The sequence below is a fragment of the Sciurus carolinensis genome, chromosome 9, assembly GCF_902686445.1.
Source record: "Sciurus carolinensis chromosome 9, mSciCar1.2, whole genome shotgun sequence".
NCBI lineage: Eukaryota > Metazoa > Chordata > Mammalia > Rodentia > Sciuridae > Sciurus > Sciurus carolinensis.
This window is the reverse complement of record NC_062221.1, coordinates 17,742,628-17,766,241: the sequence shown is the minus strand read 5'-3', so window position 1 is coordinate 17,766,241 and position 23,614 is coordinate 17,742,628. Positions and strand designations below refer to the sequence as shown.

The window sequence follows — 23,614 nt, the reverse complement described above, 5'->3', positions numbered from 1 at the left end:
ATAAAAAAAGACATCCACAGACTAAAGGTGAAAGGATGGGAAAAAATATACTATGTTCACGGATTTAGTAAAAAAGTGGGAGTTTCCATCCTTTTATCAGATAAAGTGGACTTCAGGCCAAAGTTAGTGAGAAGGAATAAGGAAGGACATTTCATACTGCTAAAGGGAACCATAAGTCAGGAAGACATAACAATCATAAATATTCATGCCCCAAACAACAGCACATCCATGCACATCAAACAAATCCTTCTCAATTCCAGGAATCAAATAGACCACAACACAATAATTACTAGGTGACTTTAACACACCTCTCTCACCACTGGATAGATCTTACAAACAAGAACTAAAAAAGAAACCACAGAACTCAATAACACTATCAATAACTTAGACTTAACAGACATATATAGAATATTCCATCCATCAACAAGTGAATTCACTTTCTTCTCAGCTGCACATGGAACCTTCTTGAAAATAGACCACATGTTATGCCCCAAAGCAGCCCTTAGTAAATGTAAAAAAAGAGACACTACCTTGTTTTCTATCAAATCATAATGGAATGAAATTAGAAATCAATAAAAAAATAAAAAACAAATTACTCCAACACCTGGAGACTAAATAATATGCTATTGAATGAAGCACGGATAACAGAAAACATCAGGGAGGAGATAAAAAAAAATCCTTAGAGGTAAATGAGAACAACGATGCAACATATCAAAATCTCTAGGACACTATGAAAGCAATACTAAGAGGAAAATTCATTGCATGGAGCATTCAAGAAAAGAAAAAATTCATTGCATTCAAGAAAAGAATAAAAAGTCAACAACTAAATGACCTAACATTATAACTCAAAGTCTTAGAAAAAGAAGAACAGCAACTCAGTGAGACCTGGTCTCTAATAAAATACAAAATAGGGTTGGGGATGTGGCTCAGTGGTTGATTGACCCTGGATTCAATCCTCAGTACTCTCCCCGCCAAATAAAGACTTAGAATCTAACCAATATTCACATTTTCCTTCTTCATTTAACTTATGGAAAAATAATAAAAGAAATTAAAAATATAAAATTGACACTTACCTCAAAATGATAGTCCCCGTTTCATTCTTTTAGGAAAATAGACAGCATTACGAATTTTTTAAAAGTGAAGTTTTCATGTATGACTTTTTTAGATTAGAAGATACACTACAAAGAAAGGTTGAACAAAAAATATTAATCTAAATGGACATAATTAAAATTTTACACTTTCTATGATATTTAATTCCTTTACAACTCTACCCATTTTAAATACAGGTTGAAAAGCCAGACATTATGACACATACCTGCCCATAATCCCAGCTACTTAGGAGGCAGAGGCAAAAGGAGCACAAATTCGAGGTCGTTCTGAGCAATTCAATATGACCCTATCTCAAAATAAAATAAAAAGGACTGGGAATATAGATCCATGGTAGATTGCTTGCCTATCATATTTCAGGCCCTAGGTTCAATCCCCAGTACTGAAAAGGATAAAATGGGAGAAAATATTTGCAAGTCATATCTGATAAAAGTCATAAATATTCTGGAATATATAAAAATGGGTAAATTTTACAAGCATATGAATTATCATATGCAAAATTAGAACACAAACCAAATTATATCACCCTCTTGAAGTGTATATGTGAGTTGGTTTTAGTATATGCACAGAGCTGTGCAATCCTAACCACAATCAATTTTAGAACATTTTCATCACCCTGAAGTGGAACCCCATATACTTCAATAGTTTCTGATTACAAAAATCTTAACATTCGGGATTAAGTATAAAGCTCAGTGGTAGAGCATTTTACTAGCATTTGTGAAGCCCTGAGTTCATTCCCTCCAAAAAATAAAATAAAAATAAAAGTGTGAATATAAAATAATGATATCAGGGCACTTGTATGTTTTGCATGCTCCACAGTTGATTCTGACTTGCAGTCATGACTAAGAAACATTGTGATAGGTGCTCTAAAAACATTTAGATGGACAGGTGTTAAGTGATTGGATGTGGCAAAACAGGGGTTCTCAAGCCTGGTAATACTGACATTTTAAGTCACTTATTTGTTGGTGGGGCTGTCCTATGTGTTTCTGGAAGGACATTTGACAGCATCTCTGTTCTTAACTCATGAGATGCCAGTAGCATTTCCCCATTTATGACAGTCAAAAAATGTGTCCAGATATTTCCTAATGTCCCCTAACAGTAAAACCACCCCTGGTTGACAATCCCTTGAGTAGATTAATGACTGTGTACAGGGATGGATGCATGCTTTCGTGAATGGCTATGTGGACGGATGGGTAGATGAAAGAGTAGATGTCGATGAATGATTAGTTCTCATAAAGCTAACCTAATATCTTTGTTCCTAAAGTTTTTACTCTGAAAACATCCATTGCTCTTTGACCATCAAATAGCATAGCAGAGTAAATATTTGGAACATAAAATAATTAGAAAAATACAGAAGGACTGAACTTGAAATTTCAGACACCTACATCACATCATTCTCCAATTTAAAACTTAATTCTAAAGCCTGACTCAGGACAAGACTTGTTAAACATAGCCGACATAAAATAAAACTGGCAAAAGCTATATGTAGTAAATTGTTACTGACTGAAAATTGACAAAAGAATCAAATCTCAGTTATGGTACCAAGATAAAATAAAATTTTCACTTGGGGTGAGGCGGCAGAAGAAATCCCATATACTTTAGCATGTTTTCAAGGTTCATCCATGTTGTGGCACATATTAGAACATCATTTTTTAATAGCTGAATAATATTCAATTGTATGAATAAGCCACCTTTTGTGTTTCCATTTATTGGCAGACATTTGGGTTGTTTCCACTGAATATTATGAATAGTGTTGCTATGTACATCCATGTACAAGTTTTTATTTTTTATAGCTGGACATGGTGGCACACTCATAATTCCAGTGACTTGGAAGGCTGAGGCAGGAAGATCACAACCTCAAGACCAGCCTAAGCAACTTGGTGAGGCCCTAAGCAATTGAGCAAGATTGTGTCTCAAAATAAAATATAAAATAAATAAATAAATAAATTAATTAAATAAAATGGGCTGGGGATATATCTCAGCAGTAGGTTACTCAGTAACCCTGGGTTCAATACCCAATTTTAAAAAAAAGCAAAAATGGTGAATTTGTAGTACTGGGGGTTGAACAGGGATGTTCTACCACTGAGTTACATTCCCAGTTCCTTTGTTTATTTAGGTACTGGGGATTGAACTCAGGGGTACTTGACTACTGAACCACATCCCCAGTTTTATTTTGGTATTTTACTTAGAGACAGGGTCTCACTGAGTTGCTTGGCACCTCGCTTTTGCTGAGGCTGGCTTTGAACCCACGATCCTCCTGCCTCAGCCTCCGGAGCTGCTGGGATTATAGGCATGTGGCACAGTGCCCTGCCCCAGCCCTTTTTTCATTTTTTAAGACAGGGTCTTGATAAATTGTCATGGCTGTCCTTGCAATCCTCCTGCATCAGCCTCCCAAGTTTCTGGGATTGCAAGCATGCCACCATTCCTGGCCATGTTCAACTTTTTATAAGGACATATGTTGGGGTTTAACACTGGTCAGTGTCTAGGAAGATTTGTTGGTCCTGGTGGTGAGTTCAAAGAATATGTTACTATGGCTAGGGAATAGAGACACTGGCCTTTTCCCTCATCCCCAATCTTCAGATTGGGATCAAAGCAGAAAGACCTTGGTTATGAAGTAAAGAAATGTGTTCATAAAACATCTGAAGGAATTTGTATGTGCAGCTGGCATGTAATCTATCTTGTTTATAAATCCCCCCTGCTTGTAGATGCAGTGTGCCCTCCACATTGTTGGGGCTACTGCCAGAGGTGCACATGAGTAATAAAACACACAAACCGTTCTCTACTGAGTCCTTCAAATTCTTTGGGATCAGTGAACAATACACAGGGGTTTTTGCAACCCTGGGGATAAGCAACATATATTTTAATTCTCTTAGGTATATACTTTAGAGTAGAATTGCTACATCATATGGAAACACTATTATCTAAGTTCACTTGCACTGTTATAACAAAATATGCAGGGCTGGGTAATTTATAAGTGACAAAAATTTATTCCTAACAGTTCTGGATGCTGGGAAGTCCAAGATGAAGACACTATCAGGTTTGGTGTCCATGTGAAGGCCTGTTCTCAAAGATGGCGCCCTCTAAAGTATACTCTCATGGCAGAGAGGAGGGAAGGGTCAGAAGGGCTTGGCTAGTTCCTTCCAGTCTTTTACATAAAATCACCAATTCCATTCATGAGGGCTCCCCTGCCTCACCCCACACACACACCCAGGGACTGAACCCAGGGCACTCTATTACACAGTTACATCCTCATCCCCCCTCCTTTTCTTGACACTAGGGATTGAACCAGAGATGCTTCACTAAGCTATATCCCCAGTGTTTTCATTTTTGAGACAGTCTTGCTGTTGAGGCTGGCTTTGAATTTGTGATTCTCCTGCCTCAGCCTCCTAAATCACTAGGATTACAGGTATGTGCTACCATGTCTGACTCCCCATTTCTTTTTTTTAATTTTGATACAGGGCCTCACTAATTTTCCTAGGCTGTCCTTAAACTATGTTCCTGTTTCAGACTTATGAGCAGATGGAATTGCAGGTATGGGCAACCACCCCCAACTCTAAATTTTGATATAAAAATAATTTTTTTTTTTAATCTGGGCATTGTGGCACATGCCTGTAATTTCAGCTACTTGGGAGGCTGAGGCAGGAGGATGGCAAGTGTGGGGTCAGCTTCAGCAACCTGGAGAAAGATCATTAAAATGAAATGAAAATGGCTGGGGTGTGTTGTTCAGTGGTATAGCACCCCTGGGTTGACAACCCCAGTATGCAAAAAAAAAAAAAAAAAATCATTTTTTTAACTTTATTCATTCATTCATTAGTACCAGAAATTTCATTAAGGGGTGCTTACCCACTGAACCACATCCCTAGCCCTTTTATTTTTTAAGACAGGGTCTTGCTAAGTTGCTCAGTACCTCACTAAATTGCTGAAACAGGCCTCAACCTTGTGATCCTCCTGCCTCAGCCTCCTGAGTTGCTGGGATTTTAGGCATGTACCACCACATCTGACTAACATTTTATTTTTAGAAGATATATTTTCAAAACAAATCATTTAGTGAGAAGAGTGACAGCATTTTACATTTTTATAATGTCTGCTTAATAGAAGACAACTAGATTATCATCTGTTGAGATATCACAAGTCTTACTGCTGCTGGAAAACTCCACTGTATACTTGTGAGAGAATGAGAACAACAAAAAGGACAAATAGTATCTTAACATTGTTCTGAAGTTAGTTTTGAGCTTAAAGATCCCTTAAGAAGGAGTTTAGGGACCTGGGATGCCATACTTTGAGAATTAACCACTATTCTGTTCAGTATTCCCACAATAACCTGACGAGACTCTATTATTTGTTCTTTCCACACCTTATTAGAATTATCTGTTAATTTGTCTGTCTTAAATTTCCTTAAAGTTCATGAGCCTTCTTCAACTTTGCATCCCCAGTGTCTCACACAGCTTAAAACACATATTCTTTCAATAAATGTTCCATTAATAAATGATAAATATAGGAAAACATCCACAAACTCTAATATTAAAGATATACGTGAATGAAGCATGGAAAAATTCTTTAACAGAAAAGTATAAGTCTTATGATAAATTGATAGCAATGCTAGAAGTAGATAGAATAAAGAATATATTCAGATCTGGTATGACAACATTAGATGGAACATTTTCAAAGTTAAGCCCTGAGGGGACAGGGAAAGTAGATCCTAAAAATCACTTTAAACTACACCTACTGATATGTCTTCTGACTAAACAAAAAATATATACCTTGTTAGGAGATAATTACACTACTGTTTTTTTTTTAAGGTGGGGGAGGGGAAGTAGTGTCAAGGTAAAGAGAGTGCTGCTTACTGTTGACTAAGAATATAAACAAGTATCCTCAGTTTATCAAATTCATGTGTGTTTGAAATTTCATCAAATAAGAATCCTTTTAAATGGAGATGGGGGTGTAGCTCAGTGACAGAGCACCTGCCTAGCATACACGAGGCCTTAGGTTTGACCCCCAACACTGAGCGTACACACATACAAAAAGTTCCCGTCTTTAATTGCATTTGCCTTCACATCAATGCCTCCTTACACTTGTGTAAATAAGCCCCACCTTCACAACCCAGGTAAACCCTGACATCACTGAAGACAGGACACATCTGTCTTTCTCGTTTAATATACCTAGACTAGTACCCTGATGCTCAACCAACATATCTAGATTTGATCATTAGGCAGCTGAAGAAGCACTTGTGACAATGAAAATAAATCCTTTTGCAGTAAAGGACCTCAGTGAGACTAGGTCAACGTGTCACAATAAGAGGATGAGAAGATTCTCAGGTGTGGAAGGAAGATTCTACACTCAGCTCCTTCAGTTCTAGGGAGGCCACTGCAGCCTTTATGCATTAGAGTTAATGGTCTCTTCTGGGTCTCCATTCTCAACTGTAAAATGCAGAGGCTCTCTGTCATGATATTCAGGAAGTCTCTGCAGTACATGTACCAAGGAAAGCCCCTAACTCTCAGCAGAAAAAATGTGGCAATCCAAAGTCTAAATTTCGACCACAGTTCACTGGTGGTTCATACCTTATTGGCAAAGCATTCAATTAGTGCCAGTTGTGCTGGTACATGCCCATAACCCCATTAACTTTGGAATCTGAGGCAGGAGGATCACAAGTTCAAGACCAGCCTCAGAACTCAGTAAGACCCTGTCTCAAAATAAAAAATAAAAAGGTGGCTGGGGATATGTTCGGTGGTAAAGCATCCCTGGGTTCAATCCCTAATACCAAAGGAAAAAAAAAAGTATTCAATTATTGTTAGTAATAAACAAGATAATACTGTTAATACATTTTCTTTTTTGCGGGGGGCGGGGGGAGTAACTGGGGATTGAACTCAGGGACACGTAACCAACCACTGAGCCACATTCTCAGTTTCATTTTGTATTTTATGTAGAGATAGGGTCTCCCTGAGTTGCTTAGTGCCTCACTTTGCTAAGGCTGGCTTTGAATTTGCAATCCTTCTGCCTCAGCCTCCAGGGCCACTGGGATTACAAGGTGTGCTACCATGCCAAGCCATTTTCAGATAAATCAAATAACTTGACAAATTTCTTGGTCTATCATGGAAAATAAGCTATTGTAAATATTTTAGAATGTAACAGTGATTAAAATAATTTTCTCAGCTTCTATCATGTATTGTAAAAGCAAGTTAGTCATCTAAACTTTTAGTAGTAGTTAAGATCATGACATTTTTCACTGTCACCACAACTTGTAAACAGGGCACAATGCAAAGACTTTAACATACTCTCAGAACAAGGCTCACACAATCATAACAATGCTATGAAGAAAAATCCTAATTCAAGTCTGACTTTCAGGATCCTTCCCTTACTAGTTCAGCTCACACTGACTTAGATCTCCTCATAATTTTATTTTTCTTAATGATTAAGCATTATATTATATGTTGCCTCTAGGGCTGATTTCTTATAATATACATCTTATTCCCTCAATCAAACTGAGGGCTGGGAAAAGATGAATTTATTTTCTCCATATATCATATGGTTTTGCAATTCAAAGTTAACAGTTTCTTATTCATCCCTCAAAAAGTTCCAAAATTTCATTTCACTATTTCCTTTTCTAACTATGAAACTCATGACTGGCATCTATATCCTATCTGAGAAATTAAAGAAGAAAAAAAAGCAAAAATATATTACTTGTTGACAATAATGAAAATCTCAGTTCAAAGAAACTCAGAAGTCAGATTTGGTGGCTCATGCCTGTAATCCAGCGACTAAGGAGGCTGAGGGAGGCAGCCAGCCTGGATGACTCGGTAAGACCCTATCTCAAAAGAAATAAAAAAGAATGGAGATGTAGCTCAGGGATACAGCACCCCTGAGTTCAATCCTCAATAACAAAAAAATTAAAAAATAAAGAAAACACAAGGAAGAAAAAAATATATATCTCTGATATAAAACAAAAACTATAAAGTATTTAGGAGAAAATTTTTCTGTTAACCTTATGACTGGCATCTATGTCCTATCCAAGAAATTAAAGGAGTTTTTAAAAAGCCAAAATATATTACTTATTGACAATAGTAAAAATCTTTTTTTTTTTTTTTTTTTTTGGTGGGGTACCAGGGATTGAACTCAGGGGCACTGAACCACTGAGCCACATACTCAGTCCTATTTTGTATTTTATTTAGAGACAGGGTCTCACTGAGTTGCTTAACGTCTTGCTGTTGCTGAGGCTGGCTTTGAACACATGATCCTCCTGCCTTAGCTCCCAAGATGCTGGAATTACAGGCAGATGCCACCACATCCACCTAATAGTAAAAATCTTAGTTAAAAGAAACTCAAAATTTCTGATGTAAAACAAAACAATAAAACATCTAGGAGAAAATCTAGGTCACCTTGTATTTGGTTATGAGCTTTCAGACACCACCAAAAATCACGATCCATGAGAGGAAAAATAGGTAAGACAGACTATATTAGAATTTAAAATGCTGTCTGCCTTTTGACTCTCAAACATGCTTTTATCCTTTGTAATTTATAAACAAATCTTAACTTCCTGGAAATTATTGTTTAGTTCAATATTTTTCTCTTTTAAAAAAACTACAGTTTGGGGCTGGGGATGTAGCTCAGTTGGTAGAGTGCTTACCTCGCATGCACAAGGCCCTGGGTTCAATCCCCAGCACCACCAAAAAAAAAAAAAAAAAAAAAAAAAAAAAAAACAACTACAGTTTGGGTTGGGAGTGTGGCTCACTGGTAGAATGCTTGCCTAGCATACACAGGCTCCTGGGTTCAATATCCAGCAACACAAAAAAACAAACAAACAAAAAAAATTTTCTAATTACATTTTTGGAAGGACTCAACTTATTTATATGCTAATAATTATTCTTTTCTTTGCATTTTAACCCTTGCCTTTTCTGACTTGGCTTTATATTATTGTTTTTTTACTCTATTTTTACTTACAGAATGCATTTTGATTCATTACACAAATGGGGTACAACTTTCATTTCTATGGTTGTACACACTGTAGATTCACACTATTCATGTATTCATACATGTACATAGGGTAATGTTATTTGTCTTATTCCACTGTCTTCCCTTCTCCCATTCCCTCCCCATCCCTCCCCTCATTTCCCTCTAAACAATCCAAAGCTCCTCCATTCTTCTCTTACCCAACCCCGCCCCCATTATGAATCAGTATCCACTTATCAGAGAAAACATTCGGCCTTTAGTTTTTTGGGATTGGCTTATTTCACTTAGCATGATATTCTCCAACTCCATCCATTTACCTGCAAATGCCATAATTTTATTCTTCTTTATGGCTGAATAATATTCCATTGTCTGTATGGAATAATATTCCATACCACAGCTTCTTTATCCATTCAGCTATTGAAGGGTATCTAGGATAGTTCCAAAATCTAGTTATTGTGAATTGAGTTGCTATAAACATTGATGTGGTTGTGTTACTGAAGTATGCCAATTTTAAGTCCTTTGGGTATAAACCAAGGAGTGGGATAGCTGGGTCAGACCAGTGGCAGGTCCATTCCAAGTTTTCTGCCTTCCAGAGTGGCTGTACCAATTATTTTAATGTTCAGGTAGGAACTATTTTTTTTCTATTTGTTAGTTGAATACTAAAGATGCCCGTTTTGCTTTTTGTTAGCCTTCAAAAGCTTATCACCACTTTGCAACCATGACAATAACAATTGATTCGAGTAAAAAAGGTAAAACATAAATCAATATCTGGGCTCAGTGGCACATGCCTGTAATCCCAGCTAATTGGGAGGCTAAGGCAGAAGTATCATAAGTTCAAAGATCTGTCTTAAAACAAAGGAATGTAGCTCAGTGACAAAGTACCTCTACGTGCAATCACCAGTACTGGGGTGAGGGGAGATAAATCAATAGATGGTAAAATTGTTGAAAAGTTTGAAAGCATCTTCCCACAAAAGTACAATACTTACTAATCACCAAAGCAAAAACTAATAACTTCGAGTAGAGAAACTGGACCAACATGATCTTAAGTGATCAAAATGGCCAATAATGAAATGAACTACCATCATGTGTATACTGAGGGGCATTCAGCATTACTTCTGTGGTGTTCCTGCCAAAAATGTATAACCTGGATCAAATCATAAAGAATAGACAAACACAAATTGAGGGACATTCTATTACATAAATTAACCTGCACTCTCCAAATACATCACAATTATTAAATACAAAGAAAGACAAAGAGGGCTGGGGATAGCTCAGTGGTAGAGTGCTTGCTTGCCTAGAAAAGTAAAGAAACTGCTTCAAATTTAAAGGAAATCATAGAAAGTTAACACCAAATATACAATGTGATGCTGGACTGGTGGTGGTATCAAGAATATTACAGGTACATCTGGTAAAAATAGAATATGGACTATTATTGTGATGTGTGTTTTGCCATGTTATGATTCTCAGAAGTCTAAGTAAATTGGTATTTTGGTTATGATTGATTTGACTGTGTTTTGACAGCACTAACTCTGTTTTAAGCTTTTTTTAAATAACACAAGTTATGACTGAGCCAAGTGGCTGGCTAATAGTCATCTAGACAACTGACTGACAGCTACACGGACAAGTATGCACTGATATACAAATTTGATAGCTGGTGTCCAGGACTTTTCTCTCTAAACTTAACATCTGGAATCTAAGAAAACATACTTCATGGGACTACAAATGCCAGTGCTTTCAGACTGCAATTTGAGACACATCTCACTGTGATTCTACTGTGAGTATTCACTCCCTACTTGGCTCATTCTACATATACCTTATCTTATACATGTCTCTGCCTCCCTCCTCTCAGGCTATGCATGGCCTCCATGTAGTTACTCCAAAATGCCAGGCTGCCGCCCAATGTGTAGCCAGCCCTTCACCTATGCTAGGAGTTCTTAGCCATGTTAGGCCCATTGCTCCCTTTTTAAAATAATATTTCCTAACATCCCCTTAACCATTTGAAATAAAATTTATACTTAATACAAGCTAAACATAACTTTAAATAATTACATTTACGTATATGTTATGTAGAGTTCTAACTATAATAAAAGGACAAATAAAAGGAATATGAATTTATTACAAAATAATATATATGCTAATGGTAAATGTTCCAGTACAACGACATTAGAAGTAATACAATGGTAATCAAATGCTTGCATCAATACTTAGTTTCTAAATGTGACAGCTACATGGATCAACAGATACACATGTCATCTTGGTGATTAAATAGCACTACCAGCATATGCAACTGGTGACAAAAATTTTAGAAAAGTAACTCTTGGTAAAGTTCTAAACAAATCAAAGCATGATCACATAATTTTCCTTACATTTATTAAGCAGTTACATTCTTGGAAAATTGACTACCTATTAAAACTATGCCCCAAAGTATTTTGTTTATACATAAAATCAAGTTAGGTCTAGGTCAATGGCTCTCAACCTATGTTACACATTGAGGTAATTTCTTTGGGGACAGCCTGGTTATCTTGTTGTTGTTTTGTGGTACTGGGGATTGACTGACCCCAACACTTCACTAAGCTAAAACTCCAGCCCCTTTTATTTTTATTTTGAGACAGGGCCTCAACAAATTGTTGAGGCTGGCTACAAACCTGCAATCCTCCCACCTCAGCCTTCTGAGTACCTGGGATTACAGGTACATGCCACCATACCCAGCTTCTCAGCATCTTTAAAAGCTCTCTGATTCTAATGTGCAGCCAGACTCGAGATCCACTGTTAGAGGCTGATATAAGCAAACAGGTATTCATCTATATGATATAAGAATGGAAGGTCCTGCAGGACACCCATCAAGTTACTAGAGTTTGGATTTGAACATCCCACAAAGGACCCATGTGTTGAAAACTCAGTCCCCAGTCAGTGGCTCTACAGGAAGGTGGTAGAACTTTTAGAAGGTGGTTCCTGTTACAAGGAAGTCGAGTCATTTAGAGTATGCCCTTGAAGGGAATATTGGAAACCTAGCTCCTCCTCTTTCTCTTTTTTAGCTTCCTCTCCACCATAAAGTGAATACTTCCTTTGCCACACACTCCTAGCACGCTCCTAACACAATGTGCTTTCATAGGCCCAAAGCACCAGGGTCAATGGGTCACTGACAAAAACTTCCAAAACTCTGAGCTAAAATAAACCTTTGCTACATAAAAGTTTATTTTCTCAGGTATTTTGCCACAATAATAAATGGCTGACATACAGGTATTTTAGCTCAGTATCAAGACTAACACACAAGTCTTTGCTTTGCAGTACTGTCCTTCACCTTACTAAGGCTAACAAAACTGGACTCTGCATATTAAAAGCTATACATCCCCCAATCATTATGACAACCAAAACTATCCTGCCTCCTATTTCTGAAATGACCCCCAAAGGTCTGTCCCAACCCCAGATGAGAACCACTGACCCAGCTCATTCATCATAAACAACTCAATTCAAACATCACCTTCTCTGGGAAACCTTCCCTAAGCCTGCAGACCAAATCAGGATTTTCTGCTCTATTTTCTCATTATACCAAGTACTTTTCATTCATAGCTACCATCATAACTAAAGTAAATTTATTTTGGGGACTATTTCATTTATACATATCTACAACTAGACCAGTGATTCTCAAATTTTATTCAGCAAGTTATCAGAATCATTGGAGGATTCTCAAAGAAATTGCTGGGTTCCACCCCACAGAATTTCTAATTTAAGGTCTAGGATGAAGGTCAGAAATTTGTATTTCTAGTAAATTCCCATTTGATATTATTGATCCTACTGGTTCAGGGATCATTCTTTGAGAACCACTGCACAGACCAAAAGCTCCATGGAGACAAGGACTGTCCATTTTGAATGTTTGACATAAAACACACAAAATAAAGATCTGTTAAACTAAAATTAACCACACAAGTCAATGTATACATCCATTATACACATATCCACACATAATGAACTGTATATTAAAATGAAAATACAAAAATATTCTCTGTTCCTGCTGGACGAGGTGGTACACACCTAAAATCCCAGAGGCTAAAGCAGGAAGATCACAAGTTCAAGAGCAGCATGGGCAATTTAATGATAACTCTGCCTGAAAATAAAGTAAAAAGGGCTGAAGATGCAGCTCAGTGGGAGGTCAATCCCCAGTGCCACAAAAATATTTTTTTTTCTTTTACTGAAATCAGGTGCCATACTTAGTATACTTAGTCAAGTGGCAAACTGCTATAGACTGCTCCAGATGGTTAAATAGTTTGCTTTCCAAAATTGATAGTATTTAGCAGCTTTAAATCTCCATGCCTAGTAAGGAACACATAACATACATAATTTTATAACTATGATCCTCATATATAGAAACCATTACTTTATTTATGAATTCAAAATTAGTGGATACCTCAAAATAATTACACGGATCAGACAAGATAGGATTTTCTTGTTCTAAGTGCTTGCTTTTTTACTTTTATAAAAGAACACATTTTTAAAATGTGGAAGTAATATTTAAGAACTAGGTAACTAACATCTATGAGTCACTGATATTCTTGTCAAGAGGAATAACTCAAACTCATGAGAGGGAAAAGTGACACTGTCCCAATTTAAGCACACTCAACTGAAGACCAATTTGCCTATGGAAAGAGGCACACTCATTATAGAGTTCTTTTCTGGCCAAGTGTGGAGGTAGGTGCACATCTGTAATCCCAGCAACTCAGGAAGTTGAGGCAGGAGGATCTCAAGTTCAAAGCCAGCCTGAGCAACTTAGCAAGATTCTGCTGTCTCAAAATAAAAAATAAAAAAGGGTAGAGATGTAGCTCAGTGTAAGAGTGTTCCTGGGTTCAATCCACACTTTTTAACTTACTTAAAAAGTAAATTAGCAGGGTGTGGTGATACACACCTGTAAACCCAGCAACTCAGGAAGCTGAGACAGGAGGATCATGAGTTTAAAACCAGCCTCAGCAAAACCAAGGTGCTAAGCAAAACAGTGAGACCTTGTCTCTAAATAAAATACAAAACAGGGCTGGGGATATGGCTCAGTGGTCAAGTACTCCTGAGTTCAATCCCCGGTACCCAAAAAAATAAAAAAAGTAAGTTAAAAGTTGATTATCTGACTGGAAAATTGTTTCTAGTTTCTAAATACACAGGTATTATAAAATGAAGGTGGTGATTATTATACCAGGAAACAAAACACTTTATTTTATTTATTTATTTATTTTTTTAGTTGTTGATGGACCTTTGTCTTTTATTTATGTATATGTGGTGCTGGGAATCAAACCCAGTGCTTCAAACATGCTAGGCAAGTGCTCTGCCACTGGGCCACAACCCCAGCCCATATGTAGTCCTTTTCAACCTTCAGAACTTAAGACATAAAGTATGAGATAATCAATCGAAAGCATAAATTTTAGAGTTAGACAAACCGAGGTTTGAAATCTGACTCTACCACTTAAAAGTTCTGTGCCATTTGGCATGTTAACTTCCTGTAACTTCAGTGTGCTCCTTTCTCTCTCTCTCTCTCTCTTTCACTCTCACTCTCACTTTTTTTCCTATAGTACAAGGGATCAAACCCAGGAGTATTCTATCTCTGAGCTATACCTCAAACCCTTTTTATTTTGAGACAGGATCTTAATAAGTTGCTGAGGCTAGCCTTGAACTTGTGATACTCCTGCTTCAGCCATGGAGTAGCTGGGCTTACAGGCATGTACCACTATATGCAGCCAGTTTCCCTATCTCTTAAGGGGGGATATCATTAATACCTTCCTTAGAGAGTTGTTATGAAAATAGTTACAGAGAGCACTTAGCATAGCCTACCACATAAGTAAGTACCCAATAAATGTTTGCCATTGTTAGTCTGCCTGATTTTATATATAGTAAGATACTCTGGGGAATTTTCCTAATAAATGTTTTTTTCTAATAGCTTTTCTAAGAAGATATATTGACAACCCACAGCTTTAAAAGGTAAATGGCCACAAAAGGAAGCTGGTAACAATATACAAAAAATAACAATTAAATAAATCACAAATTCAATACTAATTACCTGGGACTCAAGGAGAGAACAGTGAATTCTTCCTAAGTTTAGGTGAAATAATTTTGCTAGTTGGAAAATACTGTGGAGCTATAAAGGAATATATAACACATGATTAGCTTAGGCCATGAAAATGATGAACACATGGCAATTAAAAGTAGACAAGTATAATTACTGATCCATCGTATAACAAGAACAGTAGGCGCTTCTTACAGGCAGAACGAGGATCCAAAACCCAAAATCTCCTCTGTTAGAAAAAATATTAATAATACAATGTGTGTTGGGTAGTACTGCAAGAATTAAGAAAACTAAGCTGAACACAATGGCGCATGCCTATAATTCCAGTGACCCTGGAGGCTGAGGCAAAAGAATTGCAAGTTCTAGGGCAGTCTCAGCAACATAGCAAGGCTCTAAAAAACTTAATGAAAGTTTATTTTTGATTTTTGTATCAAAAATAAAAAATTAAAAGGGCTGGGGATGTGGCTCAGTGGTAAAGTGCCTCTAGGTTAAATCTCCAGTACTCAAAACAATACAAAATAGTTCTATAGAATGAATCTCAATTAAGGGGAATATCACCTACTGGAACCTAACATTTTAAAATATGCAACCACAAAAAGCATGCTTTATTTTTATTTTTTATTTTTTGTTCTGGGGATTGAACCCAGATATGCTCTATCATTGAGCACACATCCCTACCCCTTTTTATGTTTTACTTTAAGACAGGGTCTCACTGAGTTGCTTAGGACCTTGCTAAATTCCTGAGGTTAGCCTCAAACCTGTTTTAGCCTCCCAAGTCACTGGGATTATAGGTGTGCACCACTGTACCCAGCAAAGACATCTTTTAATTAAATACATTTTTGTTTATATAACAGCAGCAATTTGCAATAGTTTATAAAATGAGGAAAATGCTCAATTTAATAGTATCTAAATAGAAGACCTATACTAAATCAATAGTTCAAGAATACATAATTTTATGGGCCTGGGGGTGTGGCCCAATGGTATCTCCACTTGCCTTGAATGCTTGAGGCCTTGGGTTGGGTCCCCAGTACCATGTGTACACATGCACACGCATGAACACAAAGGAATAAAATGAAATATTTCAACAACTTAGTAGAAATTAATTACTGTGTTATCATGTTTAAGTAACTGGAGATAGTAGTGAGCTAGATACAAAAACTGAGCATCTCTCCTATTTCAAATGGCAGGCCTTAGGCTATTTAAATAAACTGTAATTTTAAAAAACTCCAAATTGTGTTGAAATTATAATTCTGATAATCTGAAATACTGATTATTTAGATCACAAAAGCTCAATCATTTAACAAGTAAAGTACAATATGTCAAAATGGAGTTTGACCTCTGTTGACAGTCACTTCAAATTCCTTCCAGTGGCTCAGCAGGTAAGGAATTCATGGAATTCAGGTCTTCAAGGTCTAACAAGCATTGCAGTGAAACCACCCAAGCAGCACCAAATTATGTGGGCAATGTGGTTGATCATCTAACACCTTACACCCCTTCCTCTATCTCTACTTCACAGCTGCCAATACTTCTAAATAATAGGAGTACGATTAGTTAATATTATAAATTTTGATTAGAAATGTACGATTAGTAAATATTATAAATTAGTCATTAGAAATGCAAGGACAAATTGTGGTCAGGAATGTGGTTAAACCGTAGTTTAAAATAAAGCTTTTGGATTACCCATGGATTTCTTTTAATCCACATAATCCTCCTGTTGTAGGCAGGGATAATCAGGATCACATTTCCCTTGAAGGCAAATGAGCACTTGCCTGGTGGTCTCCCCAGTGGTTGGAGCACTAGAGAAACCAAACTACAGGGTCAGGGATGTTGCAGTCCGTGGATTTACACCAGAAAGGATTTGGAGTTGCATATCTAGCTCTATATCCCCTATACCTAGTCCCCTATAGAAAAATATAGGGAACTGTCCAGATTAGTATCCTAGATCTCAGCTTTTGTGTGTGTGTGTATGTGTTGCTAGGGATTGAACCCATGGCCTTGTGCATACCAACTGAGTTATATCCCCAGCCCAGCATCCTTGATTTCAGAAGTAAACTACTCCCAACTAAAAACCTCAGGTTATCTGCTAAATATTCAAGGAGTTACTATAAAGAAATAGGAGACTGTAACACCAGCTCCTTGAGGCTAAGGCAGGAGGATCACAAATTGGAGGCCAGTTTTGGCAATTTAGCCAAAATAAAAATTAAAAGGGCTTGGGATATAGCAGAGTGTTGTAAAGCACCTCTGGGTTCAATCACCAGTACCAGGAATAAAAAAAAAAAGTGAGAGCCAGAAGTTTAAAGTTATGCTAAAGGGTAAAAGTGGGTCCAATAGCTGGAAGACAAGAATACAGACCTCGATGAGAAAGCAAAAACCTTCTTTTAGGTCAGGTGTCTTGGGACACGCCTATAATCCCAGTGGTTTGGTTGACTGAGGCAGCAGGATTGTAAATTCAAAGTCAGTCTCAGTCATTTAGTGAATACCTAAGCAATTTAGTGAGACCCTTTCTCATAATTTAAAAAATTAAAAAGGAATAGTGATGTGGCCCAGTGGTTAAGCACCCCAAAGTTCCATCGTTGGTGAGAGAGAGAAAGAGAAGAAAGAAAAGGGGGAAAAACCTTCCTTTTAGGAAAAGGATAGTTGCTTCTCTCACAAGGTGTTCTAGCAGACAATGGACTACCACATACTCACGGACGCTCCTCAGAAAAATAGCCCAAACCAGGAAATGGAGAGGGGACAGGGAAAAAAACCCAAGTGCCAAAATATGGGATAGAGGTTAAGAGATAAGAAGTGGAAGGAGGGAAAAAAAGAAGAGACGGTATCCCATACAAGTCTGAAAATCTATGATAATCTCCATTCTGTTTCTTTTCTCCTCTTGTACTTGGTGTTCCATAAGTACTATTCTTCTGTCTAGATTTGTTCCTCCAATGTGTTTTCCTTCTATATTTCTATTTTGACAATGGATTATATATTTGATTTTTCTGTACCCTTCCTTGTTCACAGACATGCAAGAGAGTTTTCAGGGATACAGACTTGGTCTCAGGGAGGGAGAAAATCCACAACTCTATATCTTATTATATATGACAAAGCTCTCAAATAAGTAGTTAACAGAAACCAAATAATACTGATTTATCCCCAAGCATGATAACTCCAAATCAAATGATTCAGAGGATACATACACACACTTACATTGGTGTGTGCAGACACACACAAGTATGCAATGGAAGGGTCTCAGATTCAAAAAATAACCTAGTTGGGCATGGTGGCACATACCTGTAATCCCAGCAGCAGATTAGGAGGCTGAGCAGGAGGATCCCAAATTCAAGACCAGCTTCAACAGCTTAGAGGGGCCCTAAGCAACCTGGCCAGATCCTTTCTCAAAATAAAAAAGAAAAACGGCTGGGGATGTGGCTCAGTGGGTAAATGCCCCTGGGTTCAATTCCTGGTACTAAAAAAGTAATAAAAACTAAAATAAACTAATTAAAGAAAAAAATCTGTCCTCTGTCAAAATATTCAATAGGACTGTACTACAAAATAAAATTACCATATCCTCCAATCAAGACCAAAATTCAATGCCCGACAAAAACAAAACAGGGCAGGCAATGTAGCTTGGGGTATAATGGTCACCTAGCATATGGGAGGTCCTGGATTTGATTCCCCAGATGAGAAACAAATAAAAACAGGATGGGAGAGCTTGTCTTTGGTTCCTTATTTTCAAAAATACCAGTGATTCATTACACAATGAACAAAATTCACATTTGTTTTTCTCATTAATGATTTAATTTCTAAATGCTTAGTCTTTTCAGAGGTAAGCACCTTCCTTACTGAAGACTGAGGGAGCCAGGCGTGATGGTGCATGCCTATAATCCCAGCAATCACAAGTTCAAAGCCAGTCTCCACAATTTAGCAAGGCCCTAAGCAACTTAGAGAGATGCTATTTCAAAATAAAAAATGAGCTGGTGATGTGGTCTAGTGGCTAACTGCCCCTGGGTTCAATCCCTGGTACCCCCCCCAAAAAAAAACTAAGGGAGTCAAGAATACCTAATTTGAGAAAATAATAACTCCAGGCTTTTTTGCTTACTTCCTAATGCACAAATATGGAACTAAAAAAAAAAAAAAAAGTAAACTGTGTTTGGGACATGTTAAACTTGGAATCAGAAGATTTTATAATTAATTTCATTCCTAAAATCAATAGTATGTTCCAGGCACTGTCCTGATTCCTAGGAATACCAAGGCAAGATAGGCCAGGTCCCTGTCATCATGAAGCTTGTATCATGTTGGACGGGGGAAAAAAATCATAAACGAATGAGCAAGAAAATTAGCTGAAGTAAATTTTGGATTTTCTTGGCATGATGAGAAGCCACTGGAGTAGGAAAATGATTGAAGATTACTTAGATTGCCATGTGAAAATTGAAAGCAAGACCAGAGGCGAAGAGACCAGTAAGGAAATTACTATCCAGAGCTTGGTGCGGTGTCTATAATCTGGGATTACAGCTATTTAGGAAGGCTGAGGCAGGAGGATCACAAGTTTGAAGTCAGTCTGGTGATTTAGTGAGATTTTTAAAAAGGCAAGGATGGGACTGGGGATATAGTTCAGAAATAGAATGCTCCTGCATTCAGTCTTCAATCTCCCCTATCACGAGAAAAAAAAAAAAGTAACTATGCAGGAAGAACTGGAGTGATGACAATAAAATGTGAAGTAAATGTATTCTGGACACCATGGAGGCAAAACTGGTAAAATTTGCTGAAGGACTTATGTGCAGCGTGGAGTAGCAGTGAGGCAAAGAGATGAAGTAAAGATGACCACTAGATTAAGCAGGGTGAGGAAAGGGGCAGGAGTGCTCTTAGTAAATGAATAGGATGAGGAAAGGAAATCAAGAGCTACACTTGAACATGTTACTTTGTAGGAGGGTAGGGGTAACCGGGCATGGAACCCAGGACTTCCTGTATGCTAAGCAAGCACTCTTCCACTGAGCAACATCACCAGTCCTGAACATGTTACATTTAAGGCATCAATAAACAGGAGCCAGGTATGGGGGCCCAAACCTGTAAACCCAACTATTCAGGAAACTGAAGCAGAAGGATTGCAAGATCAAGTCCAGACTGGGTAATTCAGCAAGACCCTGTCTCAAAATAAAAATTTTCTAAAAGGCTGGAGATTACAGAGCATTTGTAGGAAGTACCACCGAGTTCAATCCCCAGTATCTCTCTCTCACTGCTCCCCACACCACACACAAATATACTGCTGGGTATGTAGCTCAAAGGTGGAGGGCCTGCCTAGGAAACACAAGACCCTGGGTTCAACCAAGTATGGTGTGGTGCACACCTGATTTCAGCTCCTCAAGAGACTGAAGTAGAATGATCACAAGATGTAGGCCACCTAATAAGACTCTATCTCAAAATTTAAAAATTAAGAAGGACTGAGGATGTAGCTCAATGGTAGAGCACCCCTGGGTTCAATCCCATGTATTAAAAAAAAAAAAAAGGCAGGTAGAAATTTGAAGTTCAGTACTTTCAGGAAGTTTGAAGGTTCTTTTCATATTATATGATTCTCTAGTCATTCACCTCCACCACCACCACTCCTGCAATCCCAGTGACTGAGAAGGCTACATACAGGTTTGAGGCTGGCCTCAGTAACTTAGGGAGACCTTATCTCAAAAAAACAAGAAAACCATAAAGGGCAGGCGGGGTGGGGAGGGGGGGAATGGGAATGTAATCTAAAGTGTAGATGAGGTGAGATCCCTATAACCCCAACTATTCTGACCTGGTGGAGGCCTAGAATCAAAATGTAAATTCTGACCCCCAGCCTTTTCACAGTGGCTAGCAGTGGTCCCACCATTGGGTTCAGCCACCTAACTTAACAATAGGGAAGATCTCAAAGAATATAATTCAGGCTGCAGGGTTCATTTTTAATTTTTTCCCATATAATTTGTTAACATTCACAAAGCAAGTTAGAATGAGAACTTTTATATATGAGTCTTGAGTCTGTTAAAAAAAAAAAACAGGCAGGAAGTGGAGTTAGGGGTTATAGCTCTGTGGTAGGATTTGTACAAAGCATGCACAAAGTTCTGTGTTCAATCCTTAACACACACACACACACACACACAGAAAAGTAGGAAAGACAGGCAAGAGAGGTGAGAAATATCAATAAATCAAAACCCAACTGGATTTTTTCCTTAAACAAACAGACAACAACCAAAAACAAAAACAACAAAAAACAAACAAACAAACAAACAAACAAACAAAAAAAAACTCTCAAGGTGGAATGTCCTAGTCAAAGAGAATCAGAGGTGTAAAGAAAAGATTTTTGTTTCTTAAATCATTTGCCTTTGGTGAATGCAATTCCAGTTTGAGGGGTGGGGATGTGGCTCAGTGGCAGAGCTTTTGCCTTACTTGAATGAGGTCCTGGGTTCAGTACACAAAACACAAGACAAACACAATTCCACTCCCACCCTTTTTTTTTTTTTTTTTTTTTTTTTTTTTTTCCCCTTCTTCTTCTTTCTTGGTACTGAGGAATGAAACCAGGGGTACTTTACCGCTGAGCTACACCCCTGACCCTTTTTATTTCTTATCTTGAGACAGGGTCTCACTAAGTTGCTGAGGCTGGCCTCCAAATTGAGATTGTCCTGCCTCACCCTCCCCAATTGCTGGGGTTTACAGGCCAGAGCCCCCACTCCTAGCCCAATTCCAGTTTTTTAAACCTTAAGATTTTTACTTTGTTTCATAGTTGGGTTCTAAAACTAGGTTCAGATCCTTATCCTGACCACCCTTGCCTATGCTACATTATAATGACTTACACAGTTCTGCTTTTACCATAAAAGCTTACACTGTAACATAAAAATCCCCAAATGATTAACAAACTGCTGAGAACTGACTCGTTGGAGATGATTTTATAAGGACTCATATGTCCAAACATCCTCAGTGCTTCAAAATAAGTACTCTTATAATTTAATTATGACTTCACCAGACAGTAACACTGCCCACAATGATGTTTACAAAAGCACTTGTCACTCCCTTCGGATGTAGCAATGCAGAAAAAGGAGTCTGTTTCCATACTCTTCCTGTGTTTATACTCTGTAACAAGTGACAGAGTTGAAGTGTCTCTTCAGATAATTTAAACAGAAGAGCACGTCAAGTCTGCGTCCCACCATCTTCTATCCTATGCAAATCCTAAATTCACCTGGTTTCCTTACAGCAGCAGTTTCCACTCGGTTTCTAAGACAGGTTTCCATGCCACCTTTTTCGAGAAAGAGACTACAGACTCTAGGAAGAGTCTACAGAATTCTACTCCGCCACTAAGATAACAGGCTCCAACCTTAAGCAACTCCAGTCGAGGTTATTGCCACACTAGAGCAGTTCGGAAATAAATGTGCCCCCCAACGCAACCCGCTGCCAAGGACTGGCGATTGCCAACAAGAGATGCTGCAGCAGGGCTCTCCTAACAGCCACCGCTTGCCGAGCGATTCCTGTCGGTTATGCCTGTCCTCAGCACCACCTCGGGACTACGTATTATTATTCCCAATTAGGAAATCAGGGCATTTGGCCCCAGGTCCCAGGACCCGTCCGTGGCGACGCTGTGATTCGAAAACACGTCCCGAACCCGAGAGTCCAGGATTCCCGCCCCTAAAATACACTTCTGCGCAAAAAAGCACCTGAGGGTCGAAAACCTCCGGGTGTGTCCGCAGAGACGCGAGGGACCCGCACGCCGCCACTCCGCACCCGCGCCCGCGCCCCTCAGGCGTCGGACCCAAAGCGCCCGCGGCGCGGCCGCCCGGAGGCCTGGGGGCGCCGCTCACCTTGGAGAGCCCCGGGCGGGCCACAGCCTAGCGAGGCGCCCCCGCCGGCCGGCGGGCGGGTGTTCTCCGCGCGGGCAGGAAGCGCGGCGCTGGCACCAGAGTCGCCAGCGCCGCAGGCAGCGGCAGCAGGAGCGCCCCTCCGGCCCGCGCGGGGGCACCTCAGCCGGCAGCCGCGACCCTGCCACCCCTCAGCCGCGCCGCATCCGGGTCCCGTGCCGCCGCGCTCACCTGCCCGGCGCTCCACCACCACAGGCTCCCGCTCCCAGTGCGCGGTCAGCAGCCCAGGCCGCCGCGACCGCCTCGCTCCGGCGCTCCCATCTCGGCTCCTTTCAGTCAGCTCCCGCCGGCCCAGCGCAGCGCTACGCCCGCCCGCCGCCCACTGCCATGGCCCGCTCCGCAGCAGCCGCCGCACCGCCCCACGGAGCACGCGCGCGCCGCCGCCGTGCCCGCGCCTGCGTGTGCGCGCGCGCTCGGCTCCCAGGCGGGCCTCCCGGCAGCCCCCGCCCCGCCGCGCGGCGCTCAGGCCAATCCCGGGCGCCGCGGGAGGGAGGCCGCACCTCCGCCCGGGCCTCCGACGCGGGCTGTCCGGCTGCCAAGCTGCGGCGCCGCCTCTCTTTGCGGCTCACGGAGGACTGCGGTATGGAGAGTCCCCCACGAGCCACCTTTAGGAGAGACCCGGCACCTGCCCTGGCCTTGGCAGCCTCCTCCCCAGAGACCCCTCTGCCCC

The 23,614-nt window shown here is 39.5% G+C and overlaps 1 protein-coding gene across 4 annotated transcripts in view; it reads right to left on the bottom strand.

The window, feature by feature from the left end:
• The window catches only part of Pik3cb (phosphatidylinositol-4,5-bisphosphate 3-kinase catalytic subunit beta), a 135,251-nt gene extending 111,937 nt beyond the window's left edge, over positions 1-23,314 (bottom strand). Inside the window, exons 1-3 of one of the 4 annotated variants that reach the window (XM_047564808.1) lie at positions 23,116-23,314; positions 15,089-15,166; positions 1,074-1,178 (exon numbers count right to left, since the gene is read on the bottom strand). The gene's annotated coding sequence lies outside the window, so the exon portion shown is untranslated. The remainder of the gene's footprint in view (positions 1-1,073; positions 1,179-15,088; positions 15,167-23,115) is intronic. The other 3 variants (XM_047564810.1, XM_047564807.1, XM_047564809.1) reach the window with 3 other exon arrangements.
• Positions 23,315-23,614: the final 300 nt, after the last annotated feature.